The sequence below is a fragment of the Rhinatrema bivittatum genome, chromosome 5, assembly GCF_901001135.1.
Source record: "Rhinatrema bivittatum chromosome 5, aRhiBiv1.1, whole genome shotgun sequence".
Lineage (NCBI taxonomy): Eukaryota > Metazoa > Chordata > Amphibia > Gymnophiona > Rhinatrematidae > Rhinatrema > Rhinatrema bivittatum.
The window spans coordinates 166,312,189-166,333,461 of NC_042619.1; the positions used below are offsets into that span (position 1 = coordinate 166,312,189).

The window sequence follows — 21,273 nt, forward strand, 5'->3', positions numbered from 1 at the left end:
TAGGGAAAAATAACCCATGCTATAGTCACACAATGTTAGCTTCCATATTAGGTGCTACTAACCAAGAAAGAGATCTAGGCGTCATAGTGGATAACACATTGAAATCATCGGTTCAGTGTGCTGCGGCAGTGAAAAAAGCAAACAGAATGTTGGGAATTCTTAGAAAAGGAATGATGAATAAAACGGAAAATGTCATAATGCCTCTGTATCGCTCCATGGTGAGACCGCACCTTGAATACTGTGTACAATTCTGGTCGCCGCATCTCAAAAAAGATATAATTGCGATGGATAAGGTACAGAGAAGGGCGATCAAAATGATAAAGGGAATGGAACAGCTCCCCTATGAGGAAAGACTAAAGAGATTAGGACTTTTCAGCTTGGAGAAGAGACGGCTGAGGGGGGATATGATAGAGGTGTTTAAAATCATGAGAGGTCTAGAACGGGTAGATGTGAATCGGTTTTTTACTCTTTCGGATAATAGAAAGACTAGGGGGCACTCCATGAAGTTAGCATGTGGCACATTTAAAACTAATCGGAGAAAGTTCTTTTTCACTCAACACACAATTAAACTCTGGAATTTGTTGCTAGAAGATATGGTTAGTGCAGTTAGTATAGCTGTGTTTAAAAAAAAGGATTGGATAAGTTCTTGTTGGAGAAGTCAATTACCTGCTATTAATTAAGTTGACTTAGATAACAACCACCGCTATTACTAGCAATGGTAACATGGAATAGACTTAGTTTTTGGGTACTTGCCAGGTTCTTATGGCCTGGATTGGCCACTGTTGGAAACAGGATGCTGGGCTTGATGGACCCTTGGTCTGACCCAGTATGGCATGTTCTTATGTTCTTATATTAAAAAGCACCAGTACCAGTTACAGATTCCTGAAGCACTTCACTGTTTACCCCTCTCCACTGAGAAAACTGACCATTTATAGTTCTACTGTCTGTTTTCTATCTTTTAACTTGTTTGCAGTCCACAAGAGAACATTGCCTCCTAGCCTGTGATTTTAAAATTTCCTCAGGAGTCTATCATGGGGTATTTTGTATAACACCTTCTGAAAATCCAAATACATTCACCAGCTCACTATTCTCCCTTCAATAAATGTTGCAGATTGGTGAGGAAGATTTCCTTTGGGTAGATCCATGCTTGCTTTGTCCCATTAAATCATGTCTTTCTATATATTCTGTGATTTTGATCTTTAGAATAATTTCCATGATTTTTCCCAGCACAGAATTGAAGCTAAATCAACAAATTACAGAAGTACGACCTTGGCAAATTGAACTCAGAGTGATCCTTAAAGTGACAGTTCTTCTTTTCAGATGCCAAGTTCGCAGCCTGGAATTTGTGCTGGACTCCAAACTTACCATTAAAACACAACTTTTGGCAGTAGCCAAATCAGATTTCTTTCAACTAAGCCAACTCTATCACCTTCACCCCTTATTTGGTGATTTCACATTTGATGCAATCATCCTGGCCTGTGTGACCCCCCTGCCTGGTTTACTGCAGGTCACTCTACATTTGAATTACAAAAATACCTGAAATTTATACAGGATCGTGCAACTCAAATTATTCTGAATGCAAATAAATTTGAAAGGGTCATGCCTATCCATGAATCTGTGCATTGTGTCCCAATACTTTACATTTCCCAATTCAAAATATTGGTTCTGGCCTTCAAGACTCTGAGCTGTGCACTTCCGTAACTCAGCTCCTGACTCACCCCACTCTCCACTCTCCTAATTACAAACCCACCTACACATGTCTACACCTAAGGAACTGTTGCGTTTGACTGGTCGTGGGATGGACCCATGACCAGCTGCTCTTACCTCCAGCCACAAGACACGGTGAGGACCTGCCAACGCTGCGGCAGGCCACCACGCCCGACTAGACCCAGCACACCGCACTAGGGACACTGCTGCCATCTGATCAGGCACTTATACTGTGCTTGAGAGACAACAGTTGTTAGTGACTCCTGACTGAAGACTGCCATTACAATGGCTGAGCTAGACAGGAATGGAGGCAAACATCTTTGGTACTTGTGAATGAAGGCTTTGGTAGCATTGCTTAATAAAAACTAATTTCTATTGAGTTGGAAACCCAAATGAATAGGACACAATAGGGACACACACAGCTCTGCCTCCCAGCAGAAAAGGGGGAGGGGAAGTGGGGAGCTAATCAAAGGGTATATATAGAACCATTGGCCAACTTCATGTGAGCAAGACCTTTATGGCCAACATCTCTTATCTGGATGCTTACCAGACAGCCTGCCTCATTCAAAGCTTTGGGCCATAGCACAGCAATATTGGAGGTCACTGATTTGCACTTACAGCAGGATCAGACAAGCTCAGACAACAGACAGACCCAATCATGCTAGAGAAGTTTCCAATCTGTGTTCCAACACTGGTTGGGGCTCTTCCATTCCACCTCCCATTATTAAAAGTGACTTTGGTCCTCCCTGACATCTAGACAGCATCTAGTGGCCAGATTTAGAATGAGCGTATACTGTGTTTGAGAGATAACAACTGTTAATGACTGCTGAATGAAGACTGCCATTGCAATGGCTGAGCTAAACAGAAATGGAGGTAAAAATAGGCAAAAATCTTGAGTAATTGTGAGTAAAAGCTTTTGGTAGCATTGCTTAATAAAAACTAATTTTAATTGAGCTGGAAGCCCAAATGAATAGGAGGAAATAGCCAGATCCAAAAATAAAATAGTGGATCATGAATTATAGTTCACAACCAGTCTTCCCTTATGACAACTAAAATGTGTCTGTTGAAGGTACTCTGATGCACTCTGCAGTCATCGTAAATGTCTCAAGAAACCTATTGATATCAAGAGGTATTTTCTGTTTGTCAGCTATACTATGCAGTTAAAATTCTTTAAAAAATGAAATGGCAAATATAGTGAAGAAGATCCAGAATCAAATGTTAACCTTCTGCAGAATACATAAAGTACAAAAACTGTTTTAAAAAATATAGAGTTGTTTCTTTAGGATTTGCAGAAATGTTTTGTCTTTTCTAGTTCTATATTCTTCTTTTCAATGTTTCATTCAAGCTTTATTGATTCAAATGGCCTCTTAATATTTATTAACAGTGGAAAACTTCATCCAGAACTTAGTCACGAGGAAAAAAATGTACATCATATTGTTCTGTTACTGCTCCCACCAACTCCAACACACACACAAATAATAATTTGTTTTGAAGGGACAAGCAACAAAAGTATATGGTTAGTGCAATTTCTTCACAGACTCACCTCCACTCCAGTTTACTCTTTATCTGGGAACTGGCCCTCAGGTGATCACTTCTGTGTTCTGTGCCTGAGGGTGTAACTTGACCTTTCCAAGGGATTAACTCAAGTATTGTACTTCTTGACCCTTCAGCTTGTACTTCTTGATGTTGGCTATTAATTCATCTACCATAGGCTTTGTAAGTACTGCCTGTAACCTGTTTAAGTGTGTTTTCCAGTCACTACTGTAAATAATCGTATTGTCCAACTAGGCCACTGTGTAGCCCTGATAATGGGCTATCGCACCTTGGAAAATGACTCTATATTTGAATTCTTCTGGGCATACTATTAAAAGCATCCTTATTCTGGTTTATCAGGTGATCTAAGTCTACTTTTTGCATTGTGGTTAAGGTAGCCAGTATAGCTACTTTTAAAAAATGGGTTGGATAATTTCCTGGAGAAAAAGTCCATAAACTGCTGTTACTCAATAGGTAATAGCCACTGCCTGTTGCTGGCATTAGTAGTATGGGATTTATTTAATGTTTGGGTACTTGCCAGGTCCTTGTGACTTGGATTGGTCACTGTTAGAGACAGGATATTGGGCTTGATGGACCCTTGGTCTGACCTAGTATGGCATATCTCATGTTCTTATATTCTTAATCACATAGAGGACTAGATTCCATCCATAGTTAGTTCCTCCTTCCAAGTTTCTTGTACTACATCCAGAATCCCGGTCTTATCCTCTATAATAATTCAAATTGGGAAATGACAGTTGAACTTTGAGGAACTTCTCAAACAGCAAACAATATAAAGGGCAAGAGTAAGTCCCAATTCTTGCCTTCTTCCATAATGAACTTTCTCAGCATCTGTTTGAGGATTTAGTTAAAGCGCTTCACCAGTCCTTCGGTTTGCAGATATTAGACTGAGGTTTGTAAGGTTTCTACTTGTGATAACGCATAAACTTTGTTTCATCATTTGAGACAATTTGATTCCCTTGGTCGGATAATATCTTCTTGGGTATCCCAACCTGGAAGACTTCTATAAAGGCTGTGGCTACCATTTCAGTCTTCATATTCCGCAAGGGGACAGCCTCTGGATACCTGGTCACGAGGATGACTAGAATATATTTGTTCCCTCAGCTAGATCTCTCCAGGGGTCCTACTAAGTCCATAGCAATCTTTTCAAAGGGTGTCTTTATAATGGGATTTGGTACCAAGAGAGCTGCTCGTACTGCCGCATGTCTAATCAGGGACACGTAGGGCAGGACTGACAATAATCCTGAACTTGTTGATACAAGCCAGACCAATAATACTGGGCCAATAATTTTTCTCTTCCCCTAGCTGGTCCCCTAGGAGCTGGCTGTGTGATAGTTGCAACACTTGTAGATCGTATAATTGGGGTACCAAGAGCTGCTCAAAGATTTCACCCTCTAAATTTCTTTGGCTACTCAGTATACTTGGTCTTCCTTCATTATGAAAAAAGGTGGAGCTCGGTTTCGACCCTCTGCCCCAGAGACTAATTCCCTATCTACCATCTGTATGTGCTCCCGAGAAAACTTAAGGGTTTCATTTTCTCATTGGACCCACCTGAAATTACTAGGATTTCCCTCTCTACCTAGTCTGAGGGGATAACTATGGGGTCTTGCTGAGTTTTGGGGACCCTCCTCAGACTCAGAAATGCTATCTACGGCTGCCTCTAAGTGAGGTACATAGTTACTTTCCTCTAGCCTATGTTGCCTTCAAGGCTTGGGTGTCTTAAGGTTTTTGATGTATAAGTATGGGTCTTCTAATGGAAAGACCTTTGGGAATTTACGACTGGCTTGGCTGGCTCCAATGAAGACAAATGAGGTCTTGTATTTGTTGGAGCCGGCCAGTCATAAATTGACTCCAAAGAGTCCCAGATTCTGGATAGTCCTTTCCTCATACTATGAGATATGGAATCCAGGGTAGTACTCCTACTTCTATTTTGGCTTGCCTAACCAGAGTTATTAGCATGATCTGACTGGTAAGATATCAACTCTGGTCTCCGTGAATGCATGCAAGCGTCACTGATTTCTCATAGTTGACCTGTACTCTTTTCATCAGTTCCCTCTGAATGAGTGTCTTTAGGCAGAATGGACCAGATCCCTGTTGTGAGGATATCTGTGTGCAGTGCTGTCCTCCCACCAGCAGGGGCTGTCAGTAGGCCATGTATCCTGCTGACTTAGTCCTCCAAGCCCTATGTTTTGGAGGACCTGCTGGCAGCCATGATCCCAACACTGACTCAGCACTACCACAGAATATAAGCCTGCTTCCCTGTAAGTACCTTTGCTCAGCATGGAGCTCTAATATTCTGTACTGTGATCTGTGGTCTGATTCCTAGCCTTGCCTTGTGCTGTGTGTTTGGTCCAATTATCATGGCCTTCTCTTCTTTGTGCTTGTCCTGTCTAGTTTGGTTGTTCCTATTCTGTTTGGCCCTGCTTTTTCGCGCAACTATTGTAGTCTTCTGGTTTGTGTTTATCTTGCTTGTGACCTTCTGCTACTTTATTTGTTGTCTCAGTCTTGTTTATCTTGTTTAGTGGGCACCTTATTGTTTTTGTCTTTCAAGCAAGGCTCACATTTTCCTGATCCTGTAATTCCTCAAGATAGGTATGTGCCATGTTTACATTTTGTGCCTGATTCTTCAAAGCCTATTATCCTGCATTTTAGCCTAGAACAGTGGTCCCCAAACCTGTCCTGGAGGGCCACCAGCAAGTCAGGTTTTTGGGATATCCTCAATGAATATGCATGAGAGAAAATGTGCATGCACTGCATCCATAACATGCAAATTTTCTCTCATGCATATTCATTGTGGATATCCCAAAAACCCGACTGGCTGGTGGCCCTCCAGGACAGGTTTGGGGACCACTGGCCTAGAAGGATCATTATGGACCTGTAACAGGTGTCTGCTAAAAAACGTGAAAGTCAATATTCAAAAGCCATTTAGACAGATAATTGAAAATTATCCGTCTAAATGTCTAGCTGGGGATATTCAGCGCCATATGTGCCTAGAATTTAGGCACATAAGTCAGAGGTGTTCTGGGGTGGGCTGGAAGCATTTCCGAGCAGGCCAGAGTTAGCTGCATAGGTTTTGCATCTAACTCCGACATTCATTTCAAAACAGGATAACCCTCTGATGTAGCAAGAATCATAAAACAGGAACTATACAAGATATCCAGATTGTTTTAAACAAGATAAGTGTTGCTACTGCAACCAGTGTTGAGCCATAGAGGCTCTACCTGTGGCTGTTCCAACCTCAGAGAATCCAGTCCAGCCAGCAGCTGTCTCCAGTCCTGCTAGAGGATCTGCTCCAGGCAACAGCTGTCTCCAGTTTTACACAACAGGTTCTGCTGCAGTCTGCAGCTGTCTCTCAGCTAGCTCTAGAGTCCAGTCTAGCCAGTAGCAGCTTCCTTTCAGCCAGCCTTTGGGAATCCTGTCCAGCCAGCAGCAGTTGTTTCCAGTCATGCTCCAGAAGATTCAGTCCAGCTAGAAGCTGTCTCCAGTCCTGTTAGAGGATCTGCTCCAGACAGCAGCTGTCTCCAGTCTTGGTCAACAGGATCTGCTGCAGTCAGCAGCTGTCTCTCAGCCAGCTCCAGAGAATCCAGTCCAGCCAGTAGCAGCTTCCTTTCAGCCAGCCTTTGGGAATCTTGTCCAACCTGCAGCAGCAGCTGCCTCTCAGTCAGCTCCAGAGAATCGAGGCAACTCAGTGCTTATGTTCCAGCCAGCTGTTCCAAGTCTTGCTTTAAAGACACCAGTCCATTCAGCTGTTTCAAGCTCTCCATTAATGTCTTCAGTCCTAGCACCAGGGAAGGCAGCTTTTTGCTGTCATTACAGACTCTGTTCCTGCCTCTTCTCTGGCTAAATTAGTCCAAATTTCAGCAAAGACTGCCTCAGTCCAAGCTTTAGCCAAGGCTGTTCCAGATCTTAAGAAGCCAGAACTTGCCATACTGAATCTGGTTCCAAATTCCAGGCTGAGCCCTGCTCTAATTTCTGCTATAAAAGAATCTGCTTCTGTTGGGGACCTTGAGTTGATGTTTTAGAAACTATACCTGGTCTCACTGAGGAATACTGAGTATGCTTCTGGCTATATTTCCATTCTACAGCCTTCATTTCAGCCAGCAAAAGCTGTTCAAGTCCTGTGCTGCAAACTCCATTCTGCCAGCAACTGCAGCAGCTGCTTCACAGTTTGTTCCAGATTCTGTACCAATACCAATAGCAACTGCTTCTCAGCCTGCTCCAGGTCCATTTCCAATGCCAGCAGCAGCTGCTTCACTGCCTGCTCTGGATCCAGTTCCAGCACCCACCACAACAGTTCCAAAGTCCACTACAGGTCTTGCCGCCCAGAAGGCTCAACTCCAGTCTGACTCCGATTCCAATCCTGGCATTCCATGCTAGCTGGACACTGTTCCTGATTCTTCTCCAGGTTTTGCACAGTGCCAGCTGGACTCTGTCACTGAATCTGTTCCAAGGCTTGGTCCAGATCCCATCTTTATCTGGGATCTGGGGGAAAGGGCACTACCTAGAAGCATTTGGGATCTGCCATTTTTGGGGGTGGTTAATGTGAGGATACCTATGTGCAATGCTATCCTGCTAGCAAGGGCCATCAGTAGGCCATGTAACCTGCTGCCTTAGTCATTAGCCCTTATCCCAGCACTGACTCAGCACTACCACAGGGTATAAGCCCGCCTCCCTATAAGTACTGTGGCTCAGCATGGAGTTTTCTTACTCTGTATTGTGGTGTGTGTTCTGATTCCTAGCTTTGCCTTGCCTTGTTCTGTATTTAGCCCAAGTATCACAGCCTTCTGTTCTGTATGCTTTTCCTGTCCTGTTTGGATCTTCCTATTCTGTTTGGCCCTGTATTGTTGCCCAAGCATCATTGCCTTATGGTTTGTGCTTGTCTTGTTTGTGGCCTTCTGCTATTTGTTTGCAATATCTCTGTCTTGTATGTCTTCTTTAGTGGGTACCCACTTGTTCTTGTCCCAGTCCTGTCCTGTCTTTAGTGTGTGCCTTTTAGTTACCTATATGGTCTTTAAGTCCTTCAGGCCACCAGAACCTGAAGGTTCAACCTGAGGGGCAGGTGGCCGATACAAGCAGAAGATCCCTGGTGCTAGGCCAGTCCTTTTTCTGTTTGAGCCTTACGTTCCTGAGTTCAGCCTGCTCCTGTGCTGGAGGTTAGTGAACATCGACTGTTGCTGCAACACCTGGGACTTGCCCCTTAAGCTATTCTGAGGCTCACTATTATACTCTGTCAAAAGAAGCTATTCAGTATGTTTTTGAATTATCACAAAGTTATTCACAAAAGCAAGCAGGAAGCAGAGTCTACTTATATTTTCTTTTGCCAGGCTCCTCAAAGTGTTATTCTGTATTTGACTCCCAGAGATCTCAACCCCAATTTAATTTCCTCAATATTAGAGCATAAATACGTTTGGCTTCTCCCTTTTGCTTCCATTATTTCTTATTGGAAGAAAAATATATTCAGTAGTTATTTTTCTTAATATATCCTTTTCAAGAATATGTATTTATTTATTTATTAACATTTTATTTTGCAGTACAATTAACTTTAAACAGAAAACTGAACAGTGAAATAAAACATAATCAATCATAATGGAAAAAAAAAATCATTTCTATTCAGACAGTTAGTATATTTAGTCCTCAATCGTAGAGGGAGAAATGGCCTATCTAACAGGCCATTGCAATATCAGCACACGGAAAACGGGCACTCATAATTGAGCGCCCACTCTTCTAATGCGTATCGATGCACCTCTCCGGTGTGCCCGATATAATATAAATATTTTTTAATTGAAATATTTTTATTGATTGTTTAGGCACAACTAGACATGCAATATAAAACAGGCTTCAAAGCATAAACAGTATCAACCAAAACATAGTCTAGTGCAGTGACATATTATGAGATATATTATGAGATATCTCGGCATATGTAAGTCTGACAGCAGCACCTGTTAAGAATCCACAAGCACTGAAAATCAGAGTATCACTTGATACAGAATAGTATAACATAATGAAATCCAATACAGGCAGTATATGATAAATCTGAGTCTCATAACGTCTAAAACACTATCAATGAAATTTATAATATCAAAACCCTCAGAACCTCCTCCCCTCCTTCAGTCACTATGGTGATGGATTTGTAGTGGATATTAATACATAGTAAGAGTAGTGTAACCAAGCACTATTGAAAAAAAGAAATATTGAATGGTTGAATGCCATGAAATGATGCCAATAAAGAAATAGAAGATTGTTGTTGTTAACCCAGACGCGAAGATTGTCCTGTCACTGGGAAGCTGCCCCATATATCTCCTCCTTCCAGTTGCTGTAGGGGGCGCCATATGGCTTGAAAGCGTCCATAACTCTTCTTAAGATGTGCCGTTATTTCCGCCAGTCTGTATACAGTTGTGAGTCTATGTTGTATGGTGGCTAGAGTAGGGATCTGGGGAGATTTCCAATTTTTTGCTATTTCAATCCTGGTGGTGGAAAAAATAAAGTTAACCAGAGTATTGGAGCTGTTTTTTCCAGGAAACAGTGGCATGCCAAGTAGGGCATGCTGAGGTGAGATCTTCACCTGGATCCCGCATAGCTGATGTATCCAAGTTTCTATGGAATACCATAAAGTCTGAAGTAAAGGACAGTCCCACCAGATATGAAGAAAACTGCCAACATTAGAACACCTCCTCCAGCACTTATCAGAAATGCTTGGTAACAAAATGTGCAATCGTGCCGGGCTATAATGCCATCTGATTACAAGTTTTAAGGAATTTTCAGTCATTGATGACGCAATCAATCCTCTCCCCGTATTCATAAAGGTCATTTCCCAATCTCACTGTGATAAAGATAAATTCAGATCTTTTTCCCAAGCAATCGCATATAGCAGTGAGAGCAATTTAGTGGCATTGTCCGCTGAGCTACAAAGTTTCTCAAACTCTGACTGACCCTGTTGAAAATGGTCATGAAGCTGTACACTGGAAGCAAAATGTCTTAATTGTAAATACAAAAATAAATCAGAACCTTCCAAATCGTATTTAAGTTGGAGATCGGAAAATTGAATGAGACCCCCACTGCCCCATAGATGACTCCATAAGTAAACCCCTCATCGCCGGCTAGTGCAGGGGGCTGGAGCCTTATTTTTAGCCTGTTTTCGAGGGTTCTGGATCGCGACTGGCAAGCGTATTGCCCAGCGGTCCGGGGAACAACAGAATCAGGCTACTCACATGAGGGCTGACGTCACTTCCTCCATCGCCCAATATAATATTTTAAAGGGCTGCTGCAGAAAAAGGAGGTGCCAGGGGAAATTGTGCACTCCTAGTGCCTCCTCGGCAGCAGGCGCCCAGGAGAGGTGGCTGTCATAGGGTTAGGAAAACGGACGCTCAATTTTATGAATGTCTGTTTTTCCTAACTTGTGCACAGCCACAAATTAAGAAATTGGTGGCTTGTTGATTGATGTCCCTTTTCCTAACCTGACTGCTGGCACACTTTTATTTTTTACATTTTTTTTTAGGTTTTTCCTTTTATGGTTCCTCCGACTTTGTTGCGCTCCTCCCACGGCTAGAGGATCCTCCGTGTGCAGCCCGGAGGCGGCCTCCCACCTCAGGGCCTGCCCTGAGGCCCAACTTCCTCCTGCTCTGGCTTAGCATCGCAGCGTCAGCATAACCGCTGTCCAGGGTCCTGCTCAGCTTCCTCCTAGGGGCGGGCCCGCGGCTTCCTCTGGGATTTAAAGGGCCAACGCAGGTGTGGTCCTCCTGAAGTCCTCCCTGGGGCTTCTCGCTCATTCAGTCCTTGCTTCAGCAAGGGGCTTGATCCTCCCAAGGACTCCTCATCTCCAGCTCCTGCCTGGCATCTCTGATCTTCATCCATGGATCTTCTTGATGTTCCATTCCAGTTCTGATGTTCCATTCCAGTTCTGATGTTCTGTTCCAGTCTTGATGTTCTGATGTCTCGTCCCGGTCCTGATGCTCCAGGTCCTGAACAACCCATGCCTCCGGAGATTCCTTGCTTTTAATCTGAGTTCCAAGTTCCATGTTTTATCTGCTCCTGAATCCAGTCCTGTCTCCGGAGGAACCAAGGGGTTACTTCACTCCTATGCTATGAGACCTCCCGAGCCTGTCCCGCTCCCCACGTGGTCCACGACCAGCCATCGGACTGTGTAGGGCGCGTTGGGGACAGCATGGTTCACGACCAGCCTCTGGGCTGTGTAGGGCACCTGAGGGCCTTGCTCGCCCCCTCTGTGTCTTTGCCCAAGTCTTCAAGGACTTTCCTCGTCTATTCCAAGTCTTCAAGTACTATCCTCTTCTACTCCAAGACTTCAAGGACTTTCCTTGTCTACTCCAAGTCTTCATGGACTATCCTCGTCTATGTCCAAATCTTCACACCGGCTCCAAGCCTTCAAGGATTTCCTTGCCTGTGCTAGCCTCCCAGACTTGGACTGGTTTCACTGCAAGGGCACACATTCTCCTCATCCCGTGCTGGAGATCTCCCAGTTGCGCTCCGTTCCATTGCAGTGCAACAGACTTATTATCACCAAGCAGTATTTTCTGGTTTTCTGTAAACGTTTTGGGCTTCTCAATAATTAACACCTGCTCCGGAGCAGACATTAATTTTAGGGGTATAAATGTGCACATTGGGTATGCATTTTTTCTTAATCAGGGGAAATAGCTAATAGCTTCATAAACATGATTTTAGCTATTAACTATGGACTCAGTTGGATGCGCGTTTTGGACACGCTAACCCCCATTTTGCATCAGGGGTTATGGCCGCCCGTCCACAGTATTGCATCGGCCTGTAAGAGAAAAGCGAGAAAAAAATCTATAATCAAGAATTATAAAGCAAATCTAACTGGGCATTATATAAATAAGTGGCTCTCCCAGAGTGAATGTACAGGTGCTGCCAATTACAGCTTCCAAACTGAGAGAGGCACCAGTGACTTCATTTGTGAGGTGGAGTGGCCAATGCAAGTGCCATCATGGCGCTAGTCATGTTGCCATGCAGCTAGCATGGGGGAGTCTACTTCTTTCTCCAGTCCTCTCACTGTGGCACCTAAGAGTGATGCAGTGGCTTGGGATAAGGTCGGCACCTGGTGTGCCTACGTCATCCTGCTGCTTTGTCGGCACCAGCTACACTGATTGACCCAGGCTGATGTGATAACATGACTGGGAGGAGTGGATCTAGCGGGAGATTTAAAATTCTCCAGCTCTCATAGCACCCACTGTTTTCCACGGTTCAGAGACAAGCCCTTTGATTACCTCTTCTCTCTCCCTCTCATGGCCTGTGCCCTACCTCCTCTTCTTCGAGTGACCCAACGTGGTTATGGAGAGGTCTGTGTATTCCCCCATTGTCACATAGTTGTCACTACAAAAAAAAAATACAAAAAAAAGAAGAAGAGGAGAAAGGAAGGAGTAGTACAGGAGGAGGGACCTTGGTGATTTCTCCGAATGACCTGCTCTCCCGATGTCCACTAGGGATGTGAATCGTTTTTTGATGATTTAAAATATCGTCCGATATATTTTAAATCGTCAAAAATCGTTAGGGCCACGATACAATACCAATTCCCCCGATTTATCGTTAAAAAATCGTAAATCGGGGGAAGGGGGAGGGCAGGAAAACCGGCACACTAAAACCCCCTAAAACCCACCCCGACCCTTTAAATTAAATCCCCCACCCTCCCAAACCCCCCCCCCCCCAAATGCTTTAAATTACCTGGGGATCCAGCGGTGGTCCAGAACGGCGGCGGTCCAGAACGGCCCCCTCAATTGAATCCTGTTGTCTTCAGCTGGCGCCATTTTGCAAAATGGCCACCGCAAAATGGCGGCGGCCATAGACCAAAACGATTCGATGCAGGAGGTCGTTCCGGACCCCCGCTGGACTTTTGGCAAGTCTTGTGGGGGTCAGGAGGCCCCCCCAAGCTGGCCAAAAGTTCCTGGGAGTCCAGCGGGGTTTCGGGAGCGATTTCTTGCCGCAAATCGTTTTCCGTACGGAAAATGGCGCCGGCAGGAGATCGACTGCAAGAGGTCGTTCAGCGGGGGTTCCGGACCGCCGCTGAACGACCTCCTGCAGTCGATCTCTCCAAACATTCTGATGGCCATTGTAATATGCACCATGAACCCATGAAATAACCCCCCAAACTAATGCCCCCTGATGCATCACAATGCAGCTGTAAGTCGTGATGTGACATTTACCCAGTCAATCTTGGGGTAATTGAAATCTCACCTTATTATTGTGCTGTAAAATTTTTTAGCTTCTCTTGTGCCACCTCATTGGTGAGAAGACTGGTGAACCAGAAGATATTGGACCTTGATAACATTGCTGGTCAGACTTTGGACAGTGTGATACTAACTATTTTGAAGCACTCGAGGACTGAACATTTATACTATTGCACTAGGCACCTAGAAGGAATTTAAACACTGATTTTGTACTAGTTGCAGCAGCTTCATTGTGTAGCAAAGAACTTTTTCCCATCTAGTCTGAGTAGCCTCGGAAGTCATCTGGGAAAACATGTACTTTCCATAACCCAAAAGAGAACATTTTTATTGTGATAAAATAATCTAAGTTGAGTCTTCATCAATTTAAATGTAGAAGTAACAATTAATGAGGTTTAGCGAATCTCCTGTGACATAGTGGGGGCAAAGGTGATCGGCGCCATTTTGAGTACTGGCATCCGAAGGCCGGAGTGCAGGAGGTCGCTCCCGGACCCCTGCTGGACGTTTGACAAGTCTTGTGGGGATCAGGAGGCCCCCCCAAGCTGGCCAAAAGTCCCTGGGGTTCCAACAGGGGTCCCGGAGCGATCTCCTGCCCTCGGGCCATCGGCTGTCAGTAATCAAAATGGCGCCGATAGCCTTTGCCCATACTATGTCACAGGGGCTACCGGTGCCATTGGTCAGCCCCTGTCACATGATAGGAGCACAAGATGGCACTGATGGCCATGTTAAAGGGGCTGACCAATGGCACCGGTAACCCCTGTGACATAGTAGGTCAAAGGCTATTGGCGCCATGATGAAACCGGCACCGAGGGTGTGAGAGTGCAGGGGATGGCTCCCGGACCCCCAGGGAGTTTTGTTAAGTCTTTTGGGGGGTCAGGAGGGTGGGGGGTTTGTTTAAATTGATTTATCTAGGCGACCGAATAATTCGGCGAAGATTCGTGTATTCGTGGAGAATCGCGATACGTTTCGTTTCCCCACGAATACAACGAATATGGCAACATCCGTTGTGGATTGCCAATACGTAGGGACCGAATGCACACCCCTAGTTGTTACAAAGAGGATCTGTGAGCCCTTTCTATCTCAAATGACTGAATCAAAAGCTGCTGTAACATAGATTGCAGAAATGGAATCTGTGTCCTCAGCCAAAATGTTTGTGATGGCTTCTATTGTTCGTATCCTCCAGATTTCTTTCCAAAACTGCAATACATTTCAATTGTTTGTGTGTAGCTGAGAGTTGCTCCGAGACTGCCTCCACCTTGCTTTCTAAAAATGCCATTGTTAAGATCTGGGATGGAAAAGTAAGAGGGAAAAATGTTATGGGAAATAAAAAGAGGAGGGAAGCGAGGTTCTGGAATTTTAAGGAGGATACTGAGGGGAAGGAAGTGGTTCTAGGACCTTAGAAGGGGAGATTCAGAGAGAGATGAAGGAGGTGTTCCTCTGTTGACTCTATCCCTGCTTCCCCTCACATTTCCCTGCTCATGTCTTTGCTTCTTCTCTCTTCACCTTCCAACCCATTCCTCTTTTTCCTTTCCCCACCTCAGTCTTTTTTCTGTCCCTTCCTGTCCTCATCCCAGATACCTATACAAATACACACATACACACACACATCTACTGTCCCCTTAGCTCTGTTCACACATCATTGCCTCTTTTACACAACTCACCCAGCCCCTATTTCTTACTACCCCTCTCGTATCCTCTCTGTTACATTCCCAGAATCTCTAGATCCCCTATCACAACTCTCAGACCATCTATTCTTACAACCCCCAGCCCCTTTTTCACATTCCCCCAGCCTCATGCTCCTCTTTTAAACAACTTCCTTCTCATCTGCCTGCCACACTGATCAGGCAATAGGAAGAGGAGGAAGAGAGCAGCAGCATATCAGGCAACATTCTTCTCTGTGGTATGGTTCAAATAAGCAGTCAGGCTCCGGGCTACAGGGAAGGACATGGCCTGACACGTTGCTGCTTTCTTCTTATTCTTCCTGATGCCAGTTCAGCAGAGATTGGCTAGGGAAGGAGTTTAACATGCCACCTTCAGCCTCAGCCTCAACCATCCTCAGCCTTCACCAAAAGCTCTGCCTCCTGGTCTCCTGTAGTGATTACATGGAAACAGGGCAATTGTACAAGAAGAAGCAGATTTTGTGACCATTCCTTTGACTGGAATTGTGGTAGATCAGGAGCCCTGATTTTAGGAAAAGTTGTCAATGTGACAACAGCAAAAGTTGGTGGTGACACTCTGAGGCCACTGGAAAATGTATTGTGAACCCCTGGTCTATAAGACACTATAACAGTCGATATGTAGCATTGTTTTGCTGTAGAAAATTGCAGGTTGCTTACAAAATAGTATGTGTGAAGGAAAAGTCCCTTTATTATTGGTGCTAAGGATGCAGCATAGGTGATTTAGCCCTTTTATATGACAAATGAAACTTCAGTAGCCATTCTGTATTACCTTGCTGGTCTGTATGTCAGGGGAGTAAGAATTTGCAATGCCATGAAAGCAATGCAGGGGTAAAGGACTATTTATTTATTTATTTATTTATTTATTTATTTTGAATTCTTATATACCGACGTTCCTGTAAGAAAGTATACAGATCACACCGGTTTACAGTAAAACAGAACTGCCGCCGGAGGGCGACTACATGATGATTGTAAGAGAAAGTGGTTAGTATCTTACTAATTTTATTGCAAATTGCAAAGACAATTATGAATGAAGAGTACAGAATAAAAATTGTATAGATGGGAGCAAGTGCCTTTATTTTTCTATTTGAAAACATGCTTACCTTTCATACTCTTAGTTGCTTTTGCCATGCAGCTTGCTAAGGAATTAGCAGTTTGCTGTCTGACTCTGATAAACACTTTTTCTTAGGTGCAAGAATGCTGACATTCCCCCCATTGATTTTTATGGAACTGAGATGAATGTGTTTCAGAATGTATGGAAATGAGGCCATACGAAGAAGGAAGTTTTGTGCGTTTGGTTAGATTGTGCTGATGGTATGGCTTGCTCAGTGTAATTTCTCCACCTTTTTCTGTAAGGGACCAATGTTACATACATAGGTAAATGAGGCAGGCTTCTTTTTCTATGGCTTTAAGCAGGATGAACCTGAAATGCCTCACCAAACACACTTTTTTGTTCTATTTACTCCTTTTATGCTTCCCATGCAACCACTGCTCCATCTTTGAATAAATAGTAAATATTTTTATTTGCCAGCCGACTTGAATAAATGGTAACCTCAACCTCTTTTCCAGCCTCAAAATAGGTAAATCAACTCCATAATCTAAAATATCCAGGATGTGATTTTAGTTTTAAGCTTTTTAGCAAAGTACTATGGTTTCCATCTTAGTCTTCTTAAATATGTAGCAATAAGAATCAATTAATAAGCTGTAGGTGAAGCCTTTTTATTGGACTGACTCAATACATCTATGTCTAGTTTTCAGGAGCTTTACTCCCTTGATCAAGTCAATAAAGAAAAGGATTTATCACTTAATTACTTGAGATCAATGAAATTAAAAAGAAAAAAGCTAAAATATACACAATTCTTATTTTATAGTGTACAGCGCTTTAGACTGGAAAAAATGTCTTGACTGAATATCTAAGATATCAGACCATACCACTTTGTGTCTAAACAATTACCTTTGTTACAGTTTAGAACTGTGAGGAAGCTTGGTTGGTTGGTTTTGCTTGCCTAATATTCAAGGATACTTGTATAATCACAAAATTGTTTTCCTTTTGTGGTCTGACTTTTGAAGCCTGTTAGAAAAGAGTGTTGTAATACAGTAAAATTGTTAAGTAAGGGCAACAGAAACAAACTGGTTTTAATCCCATTGATACTGTAGGATCAGTTCACTTTTACCTTTTACATTTCAAAATGAATTAATATGTATAATCAGAAAATATATATATTTTTTTTATCTTAATAATCCTCATAATAACTTTTTAAATATAGTTTATTTAGTGTTGGCTATATATCAAAAGGATAGTAAAAGTAGATATAAAAATGTTTGAATTCAGTTTATAAAAATAATGCAGCTATATAAGAATCTTTCACCATAAGTGAGCAAAATCAATTTGTGAAAGCAATTTATTTTACTTACCATTTAAAAAAAGCTTAAGCAGTAAATGAGGTTGCATTATGGTTTTAACAGCTTCCTTGACAAATCCTCCTAGTTTCTTAGGCATATGTTTTTTAATATTCTTAATGTGCACCTTTTTATATTTGCTCATAGATCATTTGTTTTATTTGTGTAACCCACTCTTTTTTGGCTGTTCATAGAATTTTAACACTCACTACATTTACAGCGGCAAAGCTATACTGGAAATCATATCTTTGTTTAAAGGAAAGTGTTCATGATTTGAATTGTACTGTTGCATTAAAGTTCACATTTTATATGGTTAGATATCAGCATGCATTCCAACTTAATTGGTGCTTTCATGGTCATTTATTTATTAGCTTTGCTTACAACAAAACAGGTTTAAAAATGTCATAACATATACTCATTACACAGTATATTTGAGATTTCTGAAAACATTATCAATATTTTATAATTAATATTTGCTGTTTCCCTTGAGCTATTATGAGGATACTTAATATAGCACCTAAAATTAGAGTTGACAATTGCAAATACAAAACCAACCAACACAGCAATAAAATCAATACTTACATTTCCCTTAGGGTCACTATTTACTGTTTGCAGTGCCATTTCCATAATGGAATGGCAGTTATGTCTGCAGAAGCCTTGTAACTACCATTTCTATACTTTAACTAAAAGCAGCTTTCTTGAAGAATTATGACAAAAATCCATTATGTTTTCTACCTGAGAAATGTTTTCTCTAACTTTATTCTGGAATTATGTATGAGAAAAAATATACACTTTTTAACCTCTGATCTGCATTACCCTCTAGGGTCTCAGTCAAAAATGTTTTATTTGTCAGCAGCAAATGTTTTAGTGCTTAATGTGCCATAAAATAGACAAATAATCAAAAGCTGTAAAAAAAAAAAAAATTCCCAAAGCAAGATCTCTCCATTAGATATCCATAGAAACATTCTTGCTGTTATACAGTCCGAACATGGCTCATGTTTCATAGGTAGACCTCATGAGGGGAAACAAGCTTCAAATAATCATCTTTGGTGTTTAAATCAAAAAAGAAAAGTTTAGGTGAGTATGCTTTTCCTACAATAGTAGCAAATGCTTAAGAGCTTACAACAGAGTTATTAGAATAGCAAATTGCATCATGGGAAAATTTAAACTGGAGTTGACCAGTCAAAACTAAATCCAACCCCTTTGTCCATCTCTCAAAAAAGGGGGCAGAGAAAGCTCATAGCCATACTGCAAAATAGTCAATAAAAACACATTCCTTATGTCCATAAACGGAAGCTTTGTTGTACAGAAGCTAACCCAATAAAAGCAATGCCCCAATATATGGTAACTTTGTAAACCGTTGTGATGGCAAAACCGAACGATGGTATATAAAACTCGATAAATAAATAAATACAATCTAATAGATATGAAACAAACAATATGAAGAATGACAACGTGTAAACACAGCTTGTTTACATTTTGCCAGCCCTCTTTGCATTGTTTTTGTTTCCCCTGACGTAGTTGGACAGCTTTTAAAAAAAATAAAGAATGACAAGACATAAGCAAAATGTGTTTCTCCAAGGGCAAGCAGATTGATGAGCCTCACAGATTGTGACATCATCAGATGAATCCTGGACATGTGCAGCTGTAGCCATTTCCCTCCCTCCCTAGCAGGATCCCTCAATCTTGTCTCTTCCACAGAGACTGCAAGTTGCTGTTCTTTTCCTTCTCCCACAGTTGCTTCAGTAAGAGTTTCAGGAGCTGTTTTCTCATGGAGTTCCATGGGTTTGTCTTACTCTAAACTTTTCAATAGGTGTGTTGTCCATTTGGGGTTTATTTTTCTTGTTTTACTTTACTTCTGATTTCTGCCAGCTGAATGGTGGACCAGCTCCGGTGCCCCAGCACAGCCTGGTTGAGAATTTTTTCCAGCCTTTCAGTCATGTTTTTTTCCTTAGTCTGATCACTCAAAGGGCCTGTAGTTCAGTGCCTCTCTGTGCAGTCAAGCTAAGCCTTTTACACTCGGGTAAATCAGGGACTTGCCAAGGTACAGATTTTAAAAAGCATTTACATGCGTAAATCTGGGTTTTACGCATGTAAATGCACTTTACTCGAGTAAGTGGGCTTTTGAAAATTTGCTACAATATATGCCATTGAATTGTCCATAGGATTTATTCACATAAGTGCACTTTACGTGAGTAAATGGCTTTTGAAAATTGCTACAATAGTAGTTACATTTATGCGCAAAACTCCTTTGAAAATTACCCCCAGTGTGTTTGGCAGCTTCTCCTGTGATGCTCCAGCCATTAATAACTAGTTGTTCCCAGTAGGAGCTCCAGAAGATTTAATCCGACCAGTGTGCATAGACAGAAGCATTAACATCAAGTGATCCATGATGGCACTGCCAGCATATTGATGACATCAATTCCCCTATGATATGTGCATTGGTTTCAGATCTTGGTCAGTGCTGATGCAGAGGATGGGTTATACTAGTGTCAGCTATGAATTCCCTGAGGGTTCCTGTGGGGAGGAGAGCTCATCATATAGGAAGAGCTGGTGTGTATAATCTTACAGTAGATTATCAGATTTAACCAATAACCTTATGATACAATTTTATTAGTTTTAGGGAGCAGATACAGACACTTTTTATGAGGTGGTCAATTAATTTATTAGCAGCATAAGTAAAAACAAGTATAATATGGTATAATTATTTCTTTGTTTTTAGTTTGTTGCAGTTTTACTTTTACAGTGTAAGCACTGTCATGTTAGATAAGCAGAACATAAATGTTATCTTTAAGTTCAACTTTTCACTTAAGAATCATGCAATTGCCAAACTAAGGCCTGGATTTATCAAAATGCACTAAATATCACATGTGATAGGAAAAGGGGTGTGTTTTATGGTAATAGGCTGTTTATTGCAAAGTGTGCCTTCTTAGTGCTTTGTATAGGTATTACTGCAAATTGTGATGTTTTTCACACTTTGTGGTAAGTGCCAGAATTAGTTGAAATTCCTACCTACAACCATGAGAGAGAGAGAAAAAAAGAGAGAGAGAGAGCACACCTAGCCATAATGCCCTCATACTAGGTAGGTATTTATACCTCTATATAAGGCCCATCTAGTTACTCAAGGTGAGGTTTAGGTAGGAGTGTAGGGGTTAGGGGCACTTTGACTTTCAGAGTGAGACATACAGACAGAACAGTGCTCTCTTGTGAACATTTGATGACCTTAGGAGTGAAGAAACTCACTCCAAGATGAGATTTGTGCCATGTTCTCTCAACCTAGCTTGATGGACTCTCTACCTGGGTAAAATCAAACTAAGTGAGAGAATATTGTGAACAAAGAGAAAAAGAACAAAGCATAAAGATTAGAGAGCAGATTCCTAATAGAGAAAGTCTACTTCCAACACTGGAGTAAACTTCCAAAGGGGTTTTGTAACAGTGTATGTGTGTATGACATACTTGCATAGACACGATTTTCAAAACAAGCCAAGTAGAAGCATACTCATGTATTCACATGGGGAAATATGAGCAAACAAAAAGTGAGTGTTATTTGGGTGTGTTTGGGCATGGTTTACATATTTGTGTGTAGGTTGCTATTTTGTAACAAACGAACATGCAAACATCATCAACAATGTATGAACACATTTACACCTGCTCTTTTATGTGCCAAATTCAAACTTTCATTGTCTTCTTTCAACCTGCTATTTGGCATGCTCTCTTCTCCCAATGAATAGAAAGGATAAATTACTAGG

At 42.0% G+C, this 21,273-nt stretch overlaps 1 protein-coding gene across 7 annotated transcripts in view; it reads left to right on the forward strand.

The window, feature by feature from the left end:
- DACH1 (dachshund family transcription factor 1) overlaps positions 1 to 21,273 on the forward strand; it is a 1,193,143-nt gene that overhangs the window by 667,533 nt on the left and 504,337 nt on the right. The window lies entirely within an intron of this gene.